Below are 24,958 nucleotides of genomic sequence, written 5' to 3' on the forward strand. Positions count from 1 at the left end.
TCTGTCTGCAAAAATGATTCCAAACATCCAGTTGCCTGCCACTTCAGCACACCGCTGTGTTCCCTGGCCAACATTTCTGCTTTGGCCTGCTGCAGTGCTCCAGGGCAAAGCTCAGCACAAGCCGGAAGAATAGCATTTCACTTTGCACTTGGGAACTTTGCAGCCTTCAGGACACAATATTCATAGAATCATAGAATGTCTGTAGTGTGGAAACAGGCCAGTTGGCCCAAGTAGTCCACACCAACTCTCTGAAGACCCATTTCCCTACCCGATTACTCTACATTTCTCCTGACTAATACGCTTAACCTACACATCCTGAACACTATGGGCAATTTAGCATGGCCAATCCAGCTAACCTGCACATCTTTGGACTCATAAAATTCAATAATTTTACAGCCTTAGCACCTTCTTCCATGTCCATTACCTATCACCATACCCCAGGCCCTGTCATGACATGGACTGCTATCAACACAACCAAAACCCATTTTCACCTTATTATCGCTCCCATTATCAACTTTTCTTTCTCCCCGGCATAGTATCAACCATCCCTTTGTCTCCTTAACTGTCACTTTCTCTCCCTCTGGGCTCCCTTTCCGCCTACCCACTTGTTCCTTTCCACTCTGTCTTCAGTTATAAACCATCTTTTCCTGGATAACCTGAATAAGGGTCACTGGACCCAAAATGTTAACTCTGCTTTCTCTCCACTGATGCTGCCAGACCTGCTGAGTTTCTCCAGCAAGTTCTGCTTTTGTTTCTGATCTCCAACTTCAAAGGTTCTTTGCTTTACAAGCGGACAATGTTCAGAATGATCTCTGGATGATGGCCTAGAGTAAAAACAATGACTGCAGATGCTGGAAACCAGAGCCTAGATTAGAGTGGTGCTGGAAAAGCACAACAGTTCAGGCAGCATCCGAGGAGCAGTAGACGTTTCAGGCAAAAGCCTGATGAAGGGCTTTTGCCCGAAACGTCTACTGCTCCTCGGATGCTGCCTGAACTGCTGTGCTTTTCCAGCACCACTCTAATCTAGGCTCTGGATGATGGCCGTTTTACTGCCCTTCCGCAGTTAGATGAGAAACCCATCCTGGATTCCGATTCACGGCTTGCAATCTCTGTCCAGAACCCAGTTCCTGCTGAAATTGATGCAAGTGACAGATCAATTCCAACAGCTTTCACGGATACAGATTGTGAGTCGTCAAATGGCAGACTCACAGTTTTGCAACACAAATACGTGAAATTACTGGAAATGTCAAATCACACAGGAAGTAACATCAGTGAAAACGGAGGTAGAATGTAGTCTTTGCATTTCAGCTGATGCTGAATAGGTCTTCCTCGGGTGGCGATTATTCGAGACTGAATGTTTGATTTTAAAAAATGCATTTTGGGAACCTGTGAAAGTTCTGATGTACAGAACTGCCTGGGAAGTTGAAACTTCTCGCAAACAATTCTCCTAGGATCCTCCACCATTACCTGAGATCCAGTTGGAGTCTTTGAACAGAACCAGGTACTTTCCTGAATAGCCTCACAGAAAATGTTGGACACGTTAAAACATAGGTAAATCCACACCACCCCAACCCACTCTATCTGAGTTGTCCCCCTCCCCTGATCACACAATTACACACTGACCCCGCCAACATACAATCTGCCACCCTACCCTATCACCCTCCAACTGCTGGATCAACTCAACTAAAACCCCCTAACTCGAGTACTTCCCCAACCAACCCAACCTGACTGCTCTCTCTGAACTCCTGCAGCATCCCTCCACCATCAATAGGATAACCCCTTCAGCCCAACTATCGCTGCTAACCCACTCAATTATCCTGCAACTGAACTCTGACTACCTCTCTGACATGACTAGTACTCCTGACCCAATTCTGCTACTCATTCACCCCGCCTCACCCATCCATCCACCTACCAGCCTACCTACTCTCTCACAGCCATTTATCATTTGTCCATTTATCATCCATTAATGAATATTCAGGTTGGACTTTCACTGTTTCTCCCAGGGTTTTGTTCTCACTTACGACTGTGTTGTCCATTTTGATCCTCTCTGGTATGACCCAAGTGTTCCAATTTCACTCTCTAAATCCAAAAAGGCAATTCTTTTGTCCAAGCATTGTTTAGTTAGATTAGATTAGATTAGATTAGATTACTTACAGTGTGGAAACAGGCCCTTCGGCCCAGCAAGTCCACACCGACCCGCCGAAGCGTAACCCACCCAGACCCATTCTCTTACATTTACCCCTTCACCTAACACTATGGGCAATTTAGCATGGCCAATTCACCTAACCTGCACATTTTTTTGGATTGTGGGAGGAAACCGGAGCACCCGGAGGAAACCCACGCAGACACGGGGAAAATGTGCAAACTCCACACAGAGAGTTAAGTGCAGCTTGTTGAACAGATGTTCTGATCAGCTTGCAGGCTTAACTGCCTGTACATATTTTCCATGCTCAGAGAGCAAAGGAATATGAGATGGTGAGTGTTGTGTTGTAAAATTCAACAGAACTCACAATGTGTACACGCAAACTAAATGTTTATATAACTACATAACAGTTATGGCAAGGTGGCTCAGTGGTTAGTACTGCTGCCTCACAGTGCCAGGGACCTGGGTTAGGTGGATTGACTATGCTAAATTGTCCATAGTGTCCAGCGGATGTGCATGTTTAGGTGGATTAGCCATGGGAAATGCAAGGTTACAAGGAAAGGGTAGGTGGATGAGTCTGAGTGGGATGCCCTATGGAGAGTCAGTGTGGATTTGTTGGACCGAATGGCCTGTTTCCACACTGTAAGGATTCTGTGAGCTTCCTGGAATGTGGAACACCTACAAATACAAGAATATCTTTCCAGAGACTATGTCCAGTTGTCCTAGTAACACAGGTGAGTTTAAGAACCAAAAGGCAGAGAAATTGCTTTTAATTTCCTTGGTGGTTTTCTCAAATGTTTACTATCTTTGGTTGAGGTTCTGGAGGAACAGAAATATTTTTTAAGACAATGCTTTTTCCTGTCCGGGAGCAGAGGGAGACAGAGTGGAGGTGACGTTGAAGTCAAGGAGATTGCCGGGAAGGTAATTTGGCAGCGGCTAAACCTGAGATACTACACTTGTATCCTCCCGCACCACTGTCCCCCCTCCTCCTCTGACCAGATGAAAAAAAGACTCTGTAAAGTAAGGTTCTTTTTTTCTTTTAGATATTTAAGTGCATTATTTGGTGTTCTTTAGTTGATATAAAGCTAAGGCTTGCAATGGCAGGGGACCTCAGACTTGTTGCATGTGCCTCTTGTCTGATGTGGGAGCTCAGGGACGTGGCTGACGTTCCTGACTCTTACACTTGCAAGAAGTGTGTCCAGCTGCAGCTGTTGTTTGACCACATGCAACAAGTCTGAGGTCCCCTGCCATTGCAAGCCTTAGCTTTATATCAACTAAAGAACACCAAATAATGCACTTAAATATCTAAAAGAAAAAAAGAACCTTACTTTACAGAGTCTTTTTTTCATCTGGAGCTGCGGATGGACTCACTGTGGAGCATCCGCAATGTTGAGGTGGTCGTGGATAGCACGTTTAGTGAATTGGTCACGCACAGATTAGAATTGCTGAGGGAGACAATGAATGGGTGACCAAAAGGCAGAGAAAGAGTTGGTAGGCAGTGCAGGTGTCCCCTGCAGTCAACTCCCTCCAAAACAGGTATACCGTTTTGGATACTGTTGGGGGAGATGGCTCACCGGGGAGGGCAGCAGTTGCCAGGATCATGGCACAGTGGTGGGCTCTGCTGTTCAGAAAGGCGGGAAAAAGACTTGTAGGGCCAAAGTCATCTATTGTGGGATTCTATTGTAAGGGGAGTAAATAGGCGATTCTGTGGCCAAAAACGAGATTCTTGGAAGGTATGTTGTCTCCCAGGTGCTCGGATTGGGGATGTCACCGTTCGGCTGCAGAGCATTTCTGAAAGGGGAGGGTGAACAGTCAGTTGTCATGGTGCATATAGGCATCAATGATATAAGTAAAAAACGAGGTGTGGTCCTGAAAGCAGAATTCAGGGAGCTAGAAGTTAAAGAGGAGGACCTCAAAGGTAGTGATCTCAGGATTGTACCAGTGCCACGTGCTAGCCAGGCTAGAAATGAAAGAATAGGCAGGTGATTTGAGAGATGGTGTAGGAGGGAGGGGTTTAGATTTGTGGGATATTGGAACAGTTTCTGGGGAAGGTGGGACTATTACAAATTGGACGGTCTACACCTGAACCAGACCGGAACCAATGTCCTTGGGGGAGTTTTTGCTATTGCTGTTGGGGAGTTTTAAACTAATGTGGCAGGGGGCTGGGAATCAGAAGAGAAGACAAGTAGACAGTGAGGTGGAAACTAGAGACTGTAAGGATCGTGAAGTTAGCATTATGAAGAGGAAGAGTAGGCAGAGAGTAGACTAACGCAAAAGAACTGGCAGCCTGGTGCATATACTTTAATGCAAGGGGTATAGTGGATAAGGCAGATGAACTTAGGGCTTGGATTGGTGCCTGGGAGTATGACATTATTGCAATCAGTTAGACTTGGTTGAAGGAAGGGCATGATTGGCAACTAAATGTACGAGGATATAGATGATTCAGACAGGACAGGGAAGGAAGTAAAAGGGGGGGAGGAGTTGCATTGCTGGTCAGGGATGATATCACGGCTGTGCTAAAGGAGGACACTATGGAGGGCTTGAGCAGTGAGGCATTATGGGTGGAGCTGAAAAAAAGAAGGGTGCAGTTACATTGTTGGGGCTGTACTACAGGCCTCCCAACAGTGAGCATGAGGTAGAAGAACAAATAGGCAAACAGATTATGGAACCATGTAGAGCCACAGGGTGGTGGTGATGGAAGATTTTAATTTTCCCAACATTGACTGTGATGCGCTTAGTGTCAGAGGTCAGATAAGGCAGCCTTTGTAAGGAGTGCCCAATATGTCAATAGTCTGACAAGGGAAGGGGCCACATTGGACTTGGTGTTTGTGAATGAGCCAGGCCAGGTGGTAGAAGTTGCAGTGGAGGATTTCTTTGGGAATAGTGACCACAATTGTGTAAGTTTTAGAATACTCATAGACAAAGATGAGAGTGGTCCTAAGGGACGTGTACTAAACTGGGCCAAGGTCAATTATATCAAAATTAGGCAGGAGCTGGGAAATGTGGATTGGGCACAGCTATTTGAAGGAAAGTCCACATTTGAGAATGTGGGAAGCTTTCAAAGATAGATTAAAGATAATGCCGGATAGGCATGTCCCATTGAAAACAAAAGATAGGAAAGGTAAGGTTCATGAGCTGTGGATGACAGGAGAAATCATGCGACTAGCCAAAAGGAAAAGGGAAGCGTACATAAGGTCCAGGCATCTAAGAACAAAATGGGCCTTGGAGGTGTATCGGGAGAAGAGAACCAATCTTAAACGAGGAATCAAGCGGGCTAAAAGGGGTCATGAAATAACTTTAGCGAGCAGAGTTAAGGAGAATCCCAACGCCTTTTATTCTTATATAAGAAGCAAGAGTGTAACCAGAGAAAGGGTTGGTCCACTAAAGGATAAGGAAGGAAGGCTGTGTGTCAAACCTGAGAAAATGGGTGAGATTCTCAATGATTACTTTGCATCAGTGTTCACTCAGGAATGGGAGGTGATGAATGCTGAGATTAGAGATAGAAGTTTGTTTACTCTGGATCATGTTGACATAAGGAGGGAAGATGTGTGGGTCGGCTAGAGGATATTTAGGTGGACAAATCTCCAGGACCAGATGGGATCTATCCCAGGTTGCTGAGGGAGGCGAGAAAGAAAATTGCTGGGGCCCTGATAGATATCTTTGTAGCATCCTTAAACACATGAGGACTGGAGGGCTGCTCATCTTGTCCTCCTGTGCAAGAAGGGTAGTAGGGATATTCCAGGTAACTACAGATCAGTGAGCCTGACGCCAGTGGTAGTAAAGTTGCTGGAGAAGGTACTGAGGGATAAAATCTATTTACATTTGGCAAAGAATGAGGTTATCAATGATAGGCAACATAGCTTTGTGTGGGGGAGATCGTGCCTTATCAACTTAATAGAGTTCTTTGAGGAATTGACCGAGTTGATAGATGAAGGAAGGGCTGTATATATCATATACATGAAAGTTGGTAAGGTTTTGACAAGGTTCCTCATGGTAAACTAATGGAGAACGTGAAGTCATACGGTGTGCAGGGTGTTCTTGCTCGGTGGATAAAGAACTGGTTGAGCAACAGGAGGCAGAGATCAGTAGTTGAAGGGAGTTTCTTGAAATGGAGAAAAGTGAGCAGTGCTATTCCACAGAGATCAGTGCTAGGGCCGCTATTGTTTGTAATAAACATAAAAGATCTGGAAGAGGGCATTGTTGGTCTGAGTAAATTTGCAGATGACACAAAGATTGGTGGAGTAGCAGAAAGCATAGGGGACTGTCAAAGAATAAAGGAGAATATAGATAGATTGGAGAGTTGGGCGGAGAAGTGGCAGATGGAGTTCAATCCAGGCAAATGTGAGGTGATGCACTTTGGGAAGTCTAATTCTGGAGCAAACAATACTATAAACGGAAGAGCCTTGCGAAAAGTTGATGGGCAGAGAGATCTGGGAGATCAGGTCCCTGAAGGTAGCTGCACAGGTGGATAGAGTGGTCAAGAAGGCATATGGTATGCTTGCCTTCATTGGATTGAGTGTAAGAGCTGGCAGGTCATGTTAAAATTGTACAAGACTTTGGCTCGGCCACATTTAGAATACGTGCGTACAGTTCTGGTCACCACATTACCAAAAGGATGTGAATGCTTTGGAGAGGGTGCAGAGAAGGTTTACGAGGATGTTGCCTGGCATGGAAGATGCTAGCTCTGAAGAGAGGTTGAGTTAGTTAGGATTGTTTTCATTATAATAAAAGGAGATTGAGGGGGGAATTGATTGAGGTCTACAAAATCATGAAGGGTATAGTCAGAGTAGATAGAGATAAGCTTTTTCCCAGGGTGAGGGATTCAATAATGAGAGGTCACGCATTCAAGGTGAGAGGTGAAACGTTTACAGCAAGTACTTTACATAGAGGGTGGTAGATGCCTGGAACGCATTGCCAGCAGAGTTAGTAGAGGCAGGCACGATAGATTCATTTAAGGTGCATCTGGACAGATGTATGAGTAGGTGGGGAGCAGAGGGACACAAATGCTTTGGAATTGGGCGATAGGTATAGACAGTGGATTGGATCGGCTCAGGCTTGGAGGGCTGAAAGGCCTATTCCTGGGCTGTAAATTATCTTTGTTCTTTGTTCTTTGATTGCAAGAACCCCTCCCAAAAATAACTTGATCATTTTAGCCAACTATCTACTATAGGAACAGCAACAACAACTTGCATTTATATAGTTAGTTTTAACGTAAGAAAACATTATATTGGCTTCTTGACTGCACTCTCAAACAAAATTTAATGCAAAGTCACTTGAGGAAGTATTAGGGTAGATAATCTTAGACAACAAGGCAAGTTTTAAGGAGCTTTTTAAAAGAGGAGAAAAGTGAAGGAGGTTTGCAGAGCTTATTGCAGAGCTGGATAGTCTGTGCAAATGGAGGCACAGCCATCAATGATGGAGATTATGGATGTACAACATGCTTGCTAAGTCCAATGTCTGACCACAGGATCAGTAACATGCAGTGCAGGACATGCTTGACAGGATGGGCAGATGAAGTGCTTGGAGATTTATGCACTCCCTTTACCAACTTCACCTTGATGTACTCTTGATGAAGTCTCTTGATATGTTCCAGAATAAACTTTTTATCTTTTGGTCAATCATTAGCCAGATTCCTCTGTGAGGATATTGATACCTTCATGGATTCTGTAAGAAGATCCCTAAAACATTTCCACTGTCTACCTGGAAGTCTCCTGCTGCAATCGAGTTCTGAGTAGAGCAGTTGTTTTGGGAGTCTGTTGTCAGGCATATGAAGGACATATCACATCTAGAAGAGCTGGTTCTGAGACCACCTCAGTGTTGTACTGGCTCACCAAGCGATACTGCTGCTGGACCATCTTTCCTGCCACTAGATCTTGCAAAGGTACCACCGATGGTACTTCTCTAGGCCTTTGAGGTGCCTGCTCTAAGTTGTCCAAGTCTTCAAAGGGTAGAGGAACACGGGAATCATTGCTGCCCAACAAAGCAAGATTTCACTCTGTGGTTTGAGATCCAGGACTTGAGCTGAAGGCTGAGTTGGCACTTCATGACAACGACACGTCTCACTGTCTATCGTCTGCCTTCATCAACAGGAGGCACCACCATACAGCAAATGATTCACTTTTTCAAGAATTTCACCATTAAACTGAATCAACAGGAGGACTTCACAGTTTCTTCGTAAAGCCAAAGTACAAAGGGATCTGGCAGTGCTAGTTGAGGATTCTCTAAAGGTAAACATGCAGGTTGAGTCCGTGATTAAGAAAGCAAATGCAATGTTGTCAATTATCTCAAGCGGGTTAGAATATAAAAGCACCGTTGTGCTACTGAGACTTTATAAAGCTCTGGTTAGGCCCCATTTGGAGTACTGTGTCCAGTTTTGGTCCCCACACCTCAGGAAGGACATACTGGCACTGGAGCGTGTCCAGCGGAGATTCACACGGATGATCCCTGGAATGGTAGGTCTAACATAGGAGGAACGGCTGAGGATCCTGGGATTGTATTCATTGGAGTTTAGAAGATTAAGGGGAGATCTAATAGAAACTTACAAGATAATACATGGCTTGGAGAGGGTGGACGCTAGGAAATTGTTTCCGTTAGGCGAGGAGACTAGGACCCGTGGACACAGCCTTAGAATTAGAGGGGGTAAATTCAGAACAGAAATGCGGAGACATTTCTTCAGCCAGAGAGTGGTGGGCCTGTGGAATTCATTGCCGCAGAGTGCAGTGGAGGCTGGGACGCTAAATGTCTTCAAGGCAGAAATTGATAAATTCTTGATGTCACAAGGAATTAAGGGCTATGGGGAGAATGCGGGTAAGTGGAGTTGAAATGCCCATCAGCCATGACTGAATGCCGGAGTGGACTTGATGGGCCGAATGACCTTACTTCCGCTCCTATGTCTTATGGTCTTATGGTCTTCTGCGTTATCAAGATGATCAATAGCCCAACCATTCAAGGATTCCACAGCACTGACAATAAAATATAGAGGGAGCTCATCAAGGACAGAAAGACAGTTTGTGCTCAATGGAGAGGACGTTTTTAAGAGCTCCTCAACAAAGACAATGTCTTTGTCTTGAAAAACCTTAACTCCTCATTACCCCATCCACTTCAGTTTCGGCACCACTCTCGTCCAATCAACAGCTAAAACGTCCTGCAGCTGGTGCAATCTCTGCCAAAATTCAGAAACAAAGTGCAGACATACTCCTGACACAAATGCATGATCTCATACCACTCATCCAGAAGAAAGAATGCAAGCCAAGAGATCCTAGGAAAGCTGTGAATGTGACTTGTATGGAAGAAGGGAGATGTCTCTGAATGCAGTAGCTCCAGAGGAGTTTCCCTGCTGTTTTCCAAAGCAAGATCTTTGCTAGGATCCTCCTGAATTCCCACTCCGCCCAGTGGCCAAGGAAATCTTTCCAGAATGACAGGGCAGTTTTTGCCAACCAAGATAAATCAGAAACATGATCTTTACTATGTGGTAAATTCAAAAAAAATACAAAGAGTATTACAAAGTTGATGAAGTGTGGCACTGGAAAAGCACAGCAGGCCAGGAAGCATCTGAGGAGCAAGAGAGTCGATGTTTCAGGCATAACCCTTCTCCAGGACAAAGGAACTGTGTGTAGCCCTTTTTTAATCTCAATAAGTTTTTGACTCTGTCAAACATGAAGGTTTATGAAGTAAACTGCTCAGATTTGCTTGAATTCTGAAATTTGTCACCACCATGAGCAGACTCAGTGGTGATATTTAAGCCATTATTCCCAGCAACAGGATCCTAACTCAGTACATGAATCAAACAATATTGTTTCAACGCATCTCCATTTTCCTCAATGCAAGTCTAAACCTTTTTTGTACAGCAAATTACTCACACACCGTAGTGATTGAGATAGGACTGATGGGAAACTCTTCAACTCATGCTGCCTTCAGTCCAAAAACCAAAATCAGTCTAACCTCAGTCATTCAGTTCAAGTATGCAGAAGATATTTACATACGTGCTCATTCAGAAACAGCGTTCCAGACAATTGTCAATTGAAAGCATATGAGAAAATGGCCCTTTAAACAGCTAGGAATCTAAACCATAGTAGTTTTTTACTGTACACCAATGAACCAGTGTGAAGTCATTTCATTTTGTTTCAATGCTTCACAGCACTGATGTCTTTTTTTCTGAAATGTATTTGTCAGCAGTGGGATTCTTTTCAAGTCTGAAATCAAACAATATTCAGGGGATAAGAATTACACCAGAGCCTGTAGGTCCACAGTTGTTTGAAATAAGTTTTCCTCTCTTCCAAACCTTCACAGCTTTGTTTAGATTACTTGAAATGAAGGGGAATCTTATTGGAACTTGTTTCATTCTCAGCTGGAATTCAATTCCCAAGACAAAGGGTCAATTTCACAAATGAAGTAGTTAAAGGGTGTGCATTCATTGGTGCTTTCCATGCATAAAAATCAATATATTCGGCACAAATTTCTTGTTAAACCTACTAAGCTGGCCAAAGTAGCTGACAAATTTAGCATGTTGTAAGCATAATAATTATTACAAGTGTTACTATAAATGAATAATGCCATTTTCCTGATGTAGCTGGCTGATAAAGATAAGCATGTGCTCTCTATAAGATAGAAGAAACATTGGATTTTAGATTACTTCAAATATATGCAGACTTCTCTGAATTGATAAAGTGTGGCACCAGGGAAAAAGCACAGCAGGTCAGGCAGCATCCGAGGAGCAGGAGAGTTGATGTTTTGGGCAGGACCCTTCATTAGGACAGACTATAAGTTGACCATATTGCATTTTTCTTCTACTTTGATTATGCCAAGAAAACAAATTTTAAAATGACACTCCATTCATTACATTTCTGAAACCAGAATTTTTTTTAGACAAATTTTCATCGTGCTAAAGAGAGTGAGTCAACTGGTGTAACTCATGTGATTTATACTTCACTCTAATATTAAATAGATATCTATATTATCCATTTTCAATGTCACCATTTTGTGGATAAGGCGAGTATGATATGACTTGGAAAAGCATATTTAAGAATCAGGGTGTCAAACCTGAGGCTGTGATCATGATGTACCGGGCAGCAGTGACTTCCACACTCTTATGTGCTTCAAAGACTTAGGCTTCCTAGAGTAGACTCATCAAAGTCTTTCCAAGACCCTTCAAATGCAGGGCAAGCAAGGTGGCCAACTGCAATGTGCCCTGCAGTGAGGTGTCAATTACTCAGAAACTACTTCACTGGCTTGAACACATAATTCATATCCCTGACTCCACACTCCTCATGCTCTACTCGGATGTCAGTCATGGCAGCATGGCAATGGAAGCACTTTTGGGATGTCCTAAAAATATCCCTTAAGAATCATAGAATCCCTACAGTGTGGAAGCAGACTATTTGGCCCATCAAGTTCACATCGCCATTCAGACCCACCCTATCCCAGGAATTTCCCATGGCTGATCCACCTAGCCTGCACATCTCTGGACACTAAAGAGATTTTAACATGACCAATCCACCTAACCGATGCATCTTTAGACTGTGGAAGGAAACCTCTGCACCCAGAGGAAGCCCATGCAGGCACAGAGAGAATATGCAAACTGCACACAGGGTGGAATCAAGCCCAGATCCCTGGCACTGTAAGGCAGCAATATTAACCACTGAGCTACCAAAGTCAAATATCCCAGCTGATTCATCAGAGACTCTGACTTTTGACTGACCAAAGCGAAGAATGATGTGGAAGTGCCAGTGTTGGCTCAGGGTGGACAAAGTCAGAAGTCACACGACACCAGGTTATAGTCCAATAGCTTTCAGAGCATTGCTTCTTCGTCAGGTGAAGTGAGAGAGAACAGCACACAGACACAGAATGGCAGAGTAATCAAGGGCAGAGAGATCAAAAGATCATACAAGTGGTGCGAATGAAGTGCTGGATAATATAAAGTCTATTGTATATAAAGTCTATGGTGATTGTTGCACAGTGTCCATTCATCTATTGTCGTAGCGTCTGCATGGTCTCGGCAATATCCCATGCCTCCGAGCATCCTTACCTGCAGCGTATGAGGTAGACAGCATTGATTGAGTCACATGAGTATCTGCTGTGTACATGGTGGGTAGTGTTCCCATGGGCGATGGTAGTATCCATGTTGATGAGCTGACATGTCTTGCAGTGGTTGCCATGGCAGGGTTGCGTGGTGATTTTGAAAAATAGTCCATGGTAAGTCTGATGGTGGGATGAAACCTGTTGATATCGTTATGTAGTCATTTCAGTGATTCCTCGCCATGAGTACAGAACAAGAAAATGTTGTCAATGCATCTGGTGTATAACATTGGTTGGAGGTCCTGCACAGCAAAGAAGTCTTGCTTGACCTTGTGCATGAAAATGCTGGCATAGTGAGGTGCAAATTTGGTCCCTATGGCTGTTCCATGTATCTGGATAAAGAACTGGTTGTCAAAGGTGAAGAGGATGAAGCAGATGAGTTGTAGGATGGTGTCTGGAGATTGGCACTTTTTGATATTGAGTACTGAGGCTCGGTCAGTGATGCCATCGCTGTGGGGTATGCTGGTGTAGAGTGCTAAAACGTCTGTTGTGAAGAGGAATGTTCCTGTTCAACTGTCCCATGGTGTTGAGTTTCTGTAAGAAATCCATTGTGTCACGATAGAAACTGGGGGGTCCCCTATACAATAGGCTTAAAGATGCCCTCAACATAGCCAGAGATGTTCTCATACAGGGTCCTGATTCCTGATACGATGGGACATCCAGGTGTGTTGGCTTTGTGTATCTTTAGAAGGCAGTAGATGTCTCTCTATGAGAGAAGTACACAGGAGGAGAGCACATAGGATACTCTGAAGGTCTGGATCAAAGGTGTTGATCTGTCTGTTGACTTGATGGGTGTGTTCTTTGGTTGGATAGGCAGGTAGCTCTTAGTAGTGTTCCTGGGTTGTTCAGTTGTCGGTATGCTTCTTTGCAGTAGTCCATTCTATTCTGTATAACAATGGTTCCCACTGGTTTGATAATGATGTTGTGATTGGTTTTGAGAGCATTGATGGCATTGCATTGTGCTTGAGTAACATTCTGCGCTACCTTGTAAGCACGGTTGATGACTCTGGTGTTAATCCATCTCCTGAGAGCTTGAGCATACATGTCGAGCCCAGGACAGCGGCCTTCTGGAGGGGTCCAATTCGACTCTTTCTTCTTTGGTCGCAGAACCATTGGTCTCTCTGTTGACTGTTCCAGTTTGTTGGTTGTCTCATTGGGCTTGCTGCTGACATCTTGGGGTTTGTGGAAAAATTCCTCGAGCCTCATTCATCTGATGATTTCCTCTGTGTTGGCTGTGAGACCAATGGGGACCATTTTGGTTGTGGGGTAGAAATTGAGCCCTCGGCTGAGAGCTTCGATTTTGTCTGGTTGAAGGGTGTAATCAGACAAGTTGACAATCGATTTCCATGTAGTGGTAATGGTGTCAACCATGGTATGAAAAAGATACACTTGGGAAGACCTAGAATGTAAAAAGACATTGCTAGGAGCATGCAGAGTTGAAGCTGAAACATTAGAGAAAGTGCAAAACGCCAACAAAAACTCAACTACGCCACTCTCAAAGAGCAAGCTCCACATGTGACAGAGTCTGCAACTCACACATTGATATTATCAGCCATCTACCAAACCATTGAATGGAATGGAAGTAAGTCACCACTGATCCTGAGGAAATGCCAAGAAGAAAACAGGACAATTCCTAGTGGGTTAAATGAACCAATTGGAGGTATTTTAAATTTAGTCTCAAATCTATCACATTGTGTTATACTGTACTATCACCGATACAAAATTTTCTTGTCTCCCTTTCAGTAATTCACCTCATCAGTTGTACTTAGACATGCTCAGGAGACACATTGCTGCCCTAATACTCAAGTTAAGTTAACATTTTTACATAACCTTTGACACTTGTTTGAAATAACTTTTCATTTGCTGTGAAATAACCATGTATAATGCAGTGAAACGTGTTGAGTATCAGTCGGCTTGATGTCTGAGGGAGAACGGAGAAGGGAGTTTGGGTGAAGTGAGAAAAACCTTATGCTGCCTTTAAATGCATGTTATGCTGCACCCCGGAGGTGGGTGGACTTGAACCAAGGCCTCCAACCCAGAGACACTCCACTGCACCACAAGAAACCTTGCTCTTTTCTGTAGACTTTTTAATATAGGTTTATGACTTGGGAGAAGTAAATACATTTGTCTTTGGGTGCTAAATTGGATATTAGTAAAATAGGCACAATGATTGTAATATGCTCATTGCCTTTGATGACGTAGTCTGAATGTTGTCTGTTAATTAACGATTATTGCATGCAGCCAAGGACAAATGTGCTGTTGAGTGGCTTCATTCCTTAGTAGAGTATCTTTGTTCATGCAATGTTAGCTGCACCTCAAAACAGTTAAACAAGTATAATCTGCATGTACTTCTTGAAGGGATATTTAGAGAGGGACACACACACACTCACCCTTACAGAAAGCTCAACATGTTCATATGAGACATCATGGTCAGTGAATATATTTTCAAATGCCTATTGCATCAACTGAACCATTAGCCTCAAATGATATTTGGTGAATGCACCACAGCTCCATCACTCACCCATCTTTTTTAATCATGCTCACGCTGTGATAAAGGTTCCTGATATATTATTATCATTTCGAAGCTTGGATTCTAAAATAGACAGAACCATGCGTAGCTTGATTTCCACTTCCATTTTTGATGTGTTAATATGGGAAGAAGATAGTATTAGTTTCAATTTAGATTATCTCTGTGGGTGGCTCTGCATTGTCTGGAAATGTGTTTTCGTGCGTTTAAATGAGGTTTCAGAAAACCCTACAGATAAAAATACTTTAGAAAGTAAGAACAGAACAAAGAAAAACAAAATGTGCTGTTGCCTAGCAACAAGGCATCCAATGGCACAGGCAGACAGAGACAAAAGTAAGTTGTCAAAAAGCAGAACCATCCATAAGGTCAATGAGCGTGCAGAATTATTTCTAAAAGAAACAGGTCACTCAGAGAGATAAGGTCAATAACATCAGGTGTGTAGCTTAACAATCTCTACAGTATCAAGGGCAGGAGAAAAGAACATATGAGTGGTTTAGAAGTTAGTAAGAGAAAAGCTTCAGAAACAGAAAATTTAATGGTGTCAGGAAGGAAGGTATCCCGTTCAATACACGAGATTAAGGAATACATGTTAAAGAGTAACGAAGCTATGTTTGCAATTTGTTTAAGATCTCATGAAGCGCCGTAAACTAAAGAAGATAGCATTAAGTGAGTTCAGAGGGTTGTCAAAAAGAAACCAAGTACAGCCATGCCAACTTGTTCCTTGAACAGGCAACTATAAAGTGACTACAGGGTGAGCTTTCATTTCGGTTTGTGTATCTGTAAAGTTTTTCTTGGGAGTAAAGCTTCATTTCTGACCTTTGTAACAAGATTCTTTCAATTAGTTGTTATATAATGTAAAATTGTTTTTTCCTCAGTTCATGTGTGTAATGAACTTTGATGTTCATTTGTTAAAAGTACATTGCCAGCCTTGTGTGAAAATGTTCAATAACTAATCTGCCACAGTAAATTAATTGCAAATAACCTATCAAGCTAGTTTCACTCTGGAATCTAACATATCCTGTATAATAATAATCAACATCTCTGGCTTATTCATCCCCAAATATTTAGCAATGCTGCAAGCCTCACATCTATACCTTCTTATGACCACTCCCCATTAAGGTTCCTTAATGTGTTATGGCTCTGGATGGTATACCTTAAACTGTTAACTTACTTAAGGGCATCATGGTGGCTCAATGGTTTAGCACTGCTGCCTCACAGTGCCAGGGACCCGGGTTTGATCCCAGCCTTGGGTGACTTTGCGGGAGTTTGCACATCTCCCCATGTCTGTGTGGGTTTCCTCCGGGTTCTCCGGTTACCTCCCACAATCCAAAGATGTGCAGGTCAGGTGAATTGGTCATGCTAAATTGCCCATAGTGTTAGGTGCATTAGTCAGAGGTTAATATAGGGTAGGGGAATAGCTCTGGGTGGGTTAATGTTTGGAGGGTCAGTATGGACTTGTTGGGCCAAATGGCCTGTTTCCATTCTGTAGGTAATCTAATCTTAAACCCCATCCTGGATTAAATGGTAGGAACTGACTCCTCTTTATTTACCGACCATCATAGTTGGTTACCACAAGATTAATTTTAAAATCTTGTGTGGGCCAAAGGTGTTTAGGCACAAAAAGAAGCTATTTTAATGAGGCTTTCCTAAGTTGGCGACAAAGTGAGTTTATTAGTGAATACAGGTGGCTCCTGATATAAGTAGGAATGATAACTCAACACACATATGCACAGCTTAGAAATGAGAAAGAAGATAAAAGTTAAAAGAGATACAGATCCATCTCAGGGTTGTTCATGACAGGAAGACACTGAAACATTGATTTCTGAGCAATCAATTCTGAGCAAGTAGTTGAATTGTTGTGTTAGTTGAGCAGTCAATTTTGAGATTCTTGATTTTTACCCTTTAGTTTTGAACTGGCTTGCTAACAAGCTTCCAGCAGACAACACAAGAGAGTCCTCAGCCACTGGCCCACAGACACCATGGCTGAAACTCACACTCCCAAGTTAACCTTCAACTAAAGACATTTAGTGCAGCTTCAGAGAACTTGGAGCTCCCTCTCACTCACTCTCTCTTTCATCGCACCATAATTCACTCTTCCTCCTGTTCTATCAGTCTCTCTCCTACAAGCAGTTGCAGCATCTAATCTAATCAAGCCAGGCTGTGCCTCTAAGAAGCACAAACAGGCTGTACATGTGAGCTTGAACTGTTTTGAAATGCAGTTGACCTTGCAGAAACTTGAATCTCCTAATAAGGAATGCAGCCATTCAACAGCATATTTACATTTGGCTGCATGCAGTCATGCTAATTAACAAATAGCATTGCAGTTAATGTATCAATGAAAGAGAGAAATACAAACGTGTCTCTTCCACAAACTACTCTCTTTTTTCCTGTCTTGTTCAGTCACAGGAAATTACAGTTCAGTTTTTAGTGCATTCCTCACTTTGAAGCCTCTTTGATACCTTCAGGTATGACATTCTAGAATTGCTCACCAAACAGCCACTGGATATACATCTGCAATTATCTTTTGGCCATTTCAGTCTGCTTTTTAAATAGCACCTGTTGCAATTAAAAGTTCAAAATGTCAGTTGATCATGGTCATGATAATCTCATAATTTAAACACACTGCTTGCTATTGAGCCATGACAGCCACATTACCAAACACATTGTTCTCTCAGACACATTCCTCACCACTCTGCCATTGCAGGACTAACTTTCTCATAACTAAAGAGATCAGAATCTCCCCGTCAGAGTGCGCACAACTGCATGTTCTAACCCTAACGAAGGTTTCATTGGTGATCTTCAATGGATCCGCATTCATTAAGCTTGAGATCAGCGGTAGGGCTATCTGACATCATACTTTACCTCCATCTTACAATCTCTGCTGATTTACAAGCTGCAGATGGTGTAAGAATTGCTTTCCTTGACTTAGCTCACAATAATACTGACAATGCCACTCTTTCCTTGCAAATACTTAAGAACTGCAATCTGGCCAGACTGTAGTGTTATGAAGATGTGGATGTACTGTACCTTTAAGACAGTTAAAAGCTAGCAGTGACAGCACCAAGTGTTCTCAATAAGATACAATGTAACGTGTTCCAGCTACTGGGGTAGCTAGGGTAGCTGGCTGCCTAGAGACAAAAACAGATTCAAATTCAGCCAATTGGTTTAAATTATGCTCTCAAAAAAAAACTCCAATCAAGTTTGAATTTAGTATATTGACAATCTCCAAAACCAATGTACACAATCCAATGATCTGGGAGGAAAATTGAACAGTTGGGAGGAGAACAGCCAGGCCAACAACATCTGCATACTGCACAGAAAAATAGCTCTCTTAAAGGTATCTCTATCGATCAGTAACTGTGAAGTAGAATCCCCAAGAAGAAGAAAAGAAGACAGGAATACTGTACAGAGAAGAATCAAAAGCTGCCTGGTTTTGCAATAAGAAGTTTTGTTTTGTAAATCTTAATCGGACGTTTTATCAGACTAGTATTATAGAAGGGAAGGTAAAAGATAGGTTAGAGGAAGGACTTGTACATAGTTGTTAACTAATCTTTCTCTGTTATATTTTAAGAAATAAGGTTGTTTAATTTTTACTTTAAATAATTCTTGGCCTCTCGAATTTTCACAGATTACTGCACGGGATAAATCCTTTCTGTGTTGCTTTAAATTAAGCAGGAGTGTTTACCTCATGTAGTAACAGTAGTAAAAGAACAATGATGAAGAAGAAACTCCATCTTTCTTTGATGCACACAGTTAAATACTACCCAACAATTCTGTTTCTCTATTCACAGTTGCTGCCAGACCTCCCGAATATGTCCAGAATTTTTAACTTTGTACGACCCAAATTAGAGTTCAATGCCTCAGAATTTAGAAGGTTAAAGGATTATTTGAATGAAATCTTCAAGGTACTGAGGGGATATGAAAATAGACAGAGATACAGCTTTTCACCTAGTTGTGGAATATTCTGAAAATTGGAGCCAGACTTCTCAGAACTGAGACACTTCCAGATATAAAGTGGTGGTAGAAGTTTGGAACTCCCTTCTGCAAGTTGCTCAATGAATTGTTAATACCAAATATGAGATTAATAGATTTTCAATAGATTTGTGTTAAAAGTATTAAGGGATGTGGGGCAATGACAGATTTGTGGAATTAAGATCACTCAAAAATAGAAATTACTGGGAAAGTTTAGCAGGTCTGGCAGCATCTGTGGAGAGAAATCAAAGTTAACATTTCAGGTCGAGTGACCCTTCCTCAGAACATCTGCAGTTCTTTCACTTCTATTAAAATCACCCAAAATCACAATGAACAATGATAGAGCACGCTTGAGGGGCAGAATTACCTCTTCCTGTTCTTCTGTTCCCATGTTCAATGGTCTCTCTTAAGCAACAGTGGATGGTAAACTGTAAGTGCTACTCACTATCCAAGGGAACAGTTGAAGCAAATAGTTTGGGTCAATTTAGGAGCAAGTTCAACAAGCATTGAGGTGAAAGCAAATTGATGGTTACAATGATAAATTTAAATGAAACAATATGGGAAAGGCTTCAAATGGTAAGTAAAATCTAGCTTGGACTAGTTAGGCCTGTGCCCCTGTTGGATATCCTACGTAATCCTATGATTTTAAAAATTCACTCACAGGATATAGGCATCTCTGGCTAGGCCAGCATTTATTGTCCATCCCTAATTTCCTAGAGGACAGATAAGAGCCAACCACATTGCTGTGGGTCTGCAGTCACACGAAGGCCAGATCATGTAAAGATAACAGTTTTCCTTTCCTAGTGAACCAGCTGATTTTTTTAAAAATCAACAATCATGTCATGGTCATCATCAGACTCTTCATTTCATATTGTTTATTAAATTCAAATTCTACCACGGCAGGATTTGAACTCAGGTCCTCAGAACATTAGCTGAGTTTGTGGATTAATTCCTGAAGAAGGGCTTATGCCCGAAACGTTGATTCTCCTGCTCCTTGGATGCTGCCTGGCCTGCTGTGTTTTTCCAGCACCACATTTTTCAACTCTGGTCTCCAGCATCTGCAGTCCTCACTTTTTCCTTTGTGGATTAATTGTCTAGCGAAAATACCACTAGGCCATTATTTCCCCTGTAGCACATACATTATGATTACCACATGTCTGCCTTAGAAGACCCAGGTGTGTGAAATGTTATTGCCATGTACACTTCCCCACCCCATCAGCCGTTGATAATTCAGCCATTGCTTTGATTTGAGGTTGTGGTTGTGACTACAGCATGTGGTGGACTTCAGTGAGCACAGAGTTCCTGAAGCAGTTATGTCTGACCCACTCTGTCTCGCTGAGTCTCAGGTGGCACAATTTCTCACTGATTATTTTTTGTGAACTTGGCCTCCTGCTGGGAGAACTCCTCCGCCCCCTTCCCTCTTCCAGCAGCTCGTCTTGCTCTGTGTCAACTCCACTCATATGCCCCTGTAGCCTGAGGAAAATGCTATTGCACCATGCATAGGCTGGCCACTGCCAGAAGTCAGAAATACACCCCACCATTCATTCATCCAATTTGCATGCTCTTTCCCTACAGTAATGCATTTTTGATGGGTATTGAATGTGGATAAATTATAGAATTGCTTATAGAACAGACAATGTTTAGAAGCCAAACAAATGATTGTGAATAGATTACTGAGAGATTTCCACTTGTTAACCTGGTGCACACTATGTGATTGACAGTTAAATAATGCCTCTTTAATGAATTTTCAAGTACTTCTGTGATGTTAAAATTAACCATGTACTTTGTTAAGAATTGTCAGTTAAATAAATCCAACAGTGCCAAGGTCAGCACAAACCAAGTAAAATAAACTGACATTTCAAACCAGTTGATTATATAGTGCATTCTTTGGTCTTGTTTTGTCTTGTGTTAAACATCCAATGCTAACCCAACCTTTCTTAAAGAAAGAAAACTGCGGATGCTGGAATCCAAGGTAGAACACAGCAAGCCAGACAGCATCAGGAGTTGGAGAAGTCAACGTTTCAGGTGTAACCCTTCTTCAGGACTGGGGGTGGATGTAAGGGGAGCTGCAGATAAAGGGAGTAGGGGGCAGGGTAGTGAGATGGGGAGAGGTGAAAAAAGATAGAGGGTACAGCCTGGTTGCCAGTCCAGGCCCGGCATTTTCCTTGACCCACTTTTGCAGTCACACCTGCATGGCTCTTGTTTTGCTTAAAATGTTTAATGACAAATAGCCTTGTTACAGGTGATCATCACACCATTGTGTAAAAGAATATGAATCTCCATAATTGTCCGACAAATGCTTCGGGAATAAGATTATGGTTTGATTTGTGTGGATGTTATGCAACAAAATAATGGTGTGCTGTTTTCATATGCAGTATTTGTTTCTCATTTTGCAAAATATTTTTACATAATACGGTGGAGTTCAACTGTGAAAAACAATTTGGTTACTTCAGTTAAACTAGAATGCTTTAGTTAATACTGCAATTTGACAATAGCTTCGCACATAGTAAATTATAATAAAAAGCCAATGAAAATTGCCTATTCCAAAAACTGGTGTGTCATTAGTACAATAATGTTCCATGTTCTACAATGTGTAAATGCAATCTGATTTTCTCATACTGCACCAGAGTGTTCAAGGATTTAAACAAAATAATAAAAACAATTTGCTCCCAATCAGAGACAGTGAGCTTTAGCATCAAATTCTGACTCATATATGTGCATGGTTGACTTCCTGGCATCACTTTTATCAATTTTTGTTTAGCAAGTCAAGTGTGCGGTGTTAAATATGCACAGGCACCATGTCCATTCTATCAACTCTCCTCATAGGGAAGGTGATCTGAAATAGCTTTTTATGCTTCAGTGAAGTGGGGTTTAGGCAATGTTCCCTCTAACTTTCCCTGCTCTCTTGTAAACCTCTGAGGTGTGAGCTTGGCAACAGTTCCTGAAGGTGCCAGCTGTACACAGCATGTCGATTGGTGAGTCAATGGCTTCCCAGTGAGTGTGCAGCAAAGAGAAATAGAGGGTACACAGGCAACAACCTTATCCGTCTCAAAATTCAGGCTAACACTCCAGTGCTGTACTGTCAGAGATGAAATCTTTCAGATGCGACTTTAAACCAAGGCCTGTTTGTCTTCTCAGTTGGATTAAAGGACTCCACATCATTCCAAAGTAACGACAGATGGTTCTGCCAAAGTTGTCGGCAATGTATCATACAATCCCTCTCGTGCAGAAAGAGGCCATATGATCTATCAGGTCTGCACCGACCATCCCATTCAGGCTCAGCCCTCCATCCTGTCCCTGTTACCTTGCATTTCCCATGGCCAATCGACCTAACCTGCACGTCTTTGGACTGTAGGAGGAAACCAATGCAGACATGAGGAGAATGTGCAAACTCCACACAGACAGTCACATAAGGCTGGAATCAAACCTGGGTCCCTGGTGCTGTCAAGCAGCAGTGTTAACCGCTGAGCCATCATGCCACCCTTGTAAGTTGATCAATAACCATTAAAACACAATGAGCTGTGCCTTTACATTTATGTTTGGGGCACTTTGCTATATCCAAGCCTGTCTATCACATTTCCTCCAGTTCAACAGTGAGTACACTTCAAGACTTCTTTGTTTTTGTGTAAATCACTTTGGGGTGCCATGAGGTTGTCAGAGACAATATATGATTACAAATCCATCTTTCTTTCTCTCTCTCTGCAGACAATACAAGGCTACTGTCCTCTTCTGCTTGCAGGAAAACTATCCGTAAGCATCCAATTGTAAATGCTCCAATTGTAAATCTTGGACACAATTATTTGGAGCACATTCTGTGAAGTAGAGACACATGTCTGCATTGTTTGCATTGTAATCTGCTTAATGTAGCTTTCTCCATATGTTCTATTGTTTCACTGTTATTGGTGTTCAACCTAGCAACACAGCATAACAAAGGGAAGAATAGACTCGAAGCAAAAATAAGCCATAAATAGGTAGACATTTCACAGAAAATTAATTAGCAATCAAGTGCAAAATGTGTTGTGGAAACATGCAAAATAAATCATAAAAATGAAGAATACAGCAGCGGGGTTTGAACAATGAAAGTAAACAAAGAGATCCTCATAATACTACTGAAACTTTGCAGGAGAATTGCAGAAACCCTGGAGGACAGAATGCACTATTTCTTGGGGTACATGCGAACCCTAATTTTTTGAATAGTTTTGATTAATTAAGGGGATTACGGGGGGAAGGTAGGTGAATAGGGTTGAGAGATATATCAGCCATGACCGATTTGTGGTGCAGACTCGATGGATCGAATAGCCTAATTCTGCTCCTGTATCTTATGGTCTGATGGCCTGTGATCTTCTGTTGAATTTTAGGAAAATTGACCGAACACAAGGAAGCCCACTTTGGTGAGTGCTGGCAGCTGTAGCTCCACAACAGTCCGGGCAATGGAGCCATTGCTGTAGCTGATGCCATTCGTCATGGCAACATGGCTCTCATATGAAGTGTTAGCCACATGTGGTTGGCTTTCAAGGTGAGCCATCAGCTTGGTGATGGACAAATATTCCTTAAGACTTGAGCAGTCTGATAGCTAAAGGATTGGTGAAAATGCAGACTATTCTGTTAGTGATGGAGTAGTGGGAATTCAGTGGCATGGTCCTCCTGCCTCAGACATCATGGCCTGGGAAAGACAAAATAATCAAAGACAGAAACTACTTGGGTTTTGCTGCTAATGCAAACTTTTTGTAACTAATACTTTCTTTCAGAATAAACCATGCTGCAAGATATCCTGGAGATATCCAAAAGCAAGGTGTTCACACCAGATGGAGCTGATCTTGTCAGATATCACTTTCTGAGCAGCATTCTCAACACTTAATAGACAGTGAAAGCCAAGTAACCTGCAAGTTGAATGGTGATCCCTTTAAATAGCACTACTGGGGAGGCTCCCTTTGGTTACTGAATACTGGCCAGCTGTGCATGTTTAAGAAACACCATTAACTGAAGCAACAAGGTGGGAAATGGAAGGTCATTAGATGCCTTTTATAACACTCTAAAACAGCATGAAGCTCAGTATAAGTCACTCTGAAGTGGGTGGGAGTGTTGGAGACACAATATCCTGTGATATTGTTTCTGATAAATTAAGAATATGTTGTCTTATAAAAGGCAAGATGCAATATGTAGGAAAATACAATGCACTGTAACCTAATAATTAATATTTCATATACCAGCATATTTCTCACACAGTAAGTGACAGGTAACGCTGCACGTAGAGTACAGCTCGTGATGGATGCATTGTCTGATATGATCTGCCTGTCTGGCACTATGCAGGTGCTGAAATGAATACACCATGTTATTAATTTGTGTGATAGGCAGAATGTCTTTTTGAGCTCTACTATTCATAATTAATTTGCAATTAATCAGTATTTGATACTCATACAGTATTTTTTATAATGTTGTTTTCCTTTTACACTACTATCTCTTGTAAATTATATTGATGAGTGCAAATGGAAACCTTCAATAAGAAGTGTCTTTTATCAGCAATCTGAAACATTACAGAACTTTTTTATAATCTCTTTTTACTTGCTGGCTGACCTGTTGTGCATTTTCAGCATGATTTGTTTTTAATGAAATTTTCAGTGCTTGTACGCATCATTTCTTTTCATTTGAACTTCTGTGTATTCTTAACACAAAAACAGACTGTTCTTTTGGGAGGTGCAGGAGTCCATGAAGTTCTCAGAGAAAGGTCACACAACCATGCTGTTGGGAGTGTGAACAAAGGGCTGGACTGGAATCATCTGAGAGAGAGGCTGTCACAGAGCAGAAGAGGAACAGCTTCACCATCTCATTTGCTTTTTTGAATGGCTCAAATTAAAGTTGCACATTAATCCCTCAGCCAGATACAAGGCTCATATTGTTTCTGTTTTATCCTGTCATTTAGCACAGACACAAAGGAAGGAAGATTCCCTTGGTAGTCATCAGGCCTCAATCAAGTTGAGAATGGTAGCCTTCACTCAGGGAGATCTGGCTCAGTAAGTTAAGGGCCGCCTCCAATAACAGTGCTGTGCTTGAAAATAGTCAGCCACTCAGGGTGGTCAGAACAGGATGCTATCCAAATAAGGAGTGAGGGACTGAATCTCCACTAGCTTTTGGCCATCTCCCAGCTTTCGGCCCTGTTGGGGCTGCTTTCCTCCCGGAATGAGAGAGAGGCAAGTATTAATGGAGCTAAAGTGGACTGGACAGCTGTTGGTCCAGCTGGGGAG

The 24,958-nt window shown here is 42.2% G+C and overlaps 1 long non-coding RNA gene across 1 annotated transcript; it reads left to right on the plus strand.

Moving 5' to 3' along the window:
• Positions 1 to 2,784: 2,784 nt before the first annotated feature.
• Positions 2,785 to 24,581, plus strand: LOC122551970. Its single transcript, XR_006312237.1, has 3 exons — positions 2,785 to 2,877; positions 22,422 to 22,466; positions 24,395 to 24,581. It is a non-coding gene; the product is annotated as an uncharacterized LOC122551970 (long non-coding RNA).
• Positions 24,582 to 24,958: the final 377 nt, after the last annotated feature.

Source organism: Chiloscyllium plagiosum, chromosome 7, assembly GCF_004010195.1.
Source record: "Chiloscyllium plagiosum isolate BGI_BamShark_2017 chromosome 7, ASM401019v2, whole genome shotgun sequence".
NCBI classification, from domain to species: Eukaryota; Metazoa; Chordata; class Chondrichthyes; order Orectolobiformes; family Hemiscylliidae; genus Chiloscyllium; species Chiloscyllium plagiosum.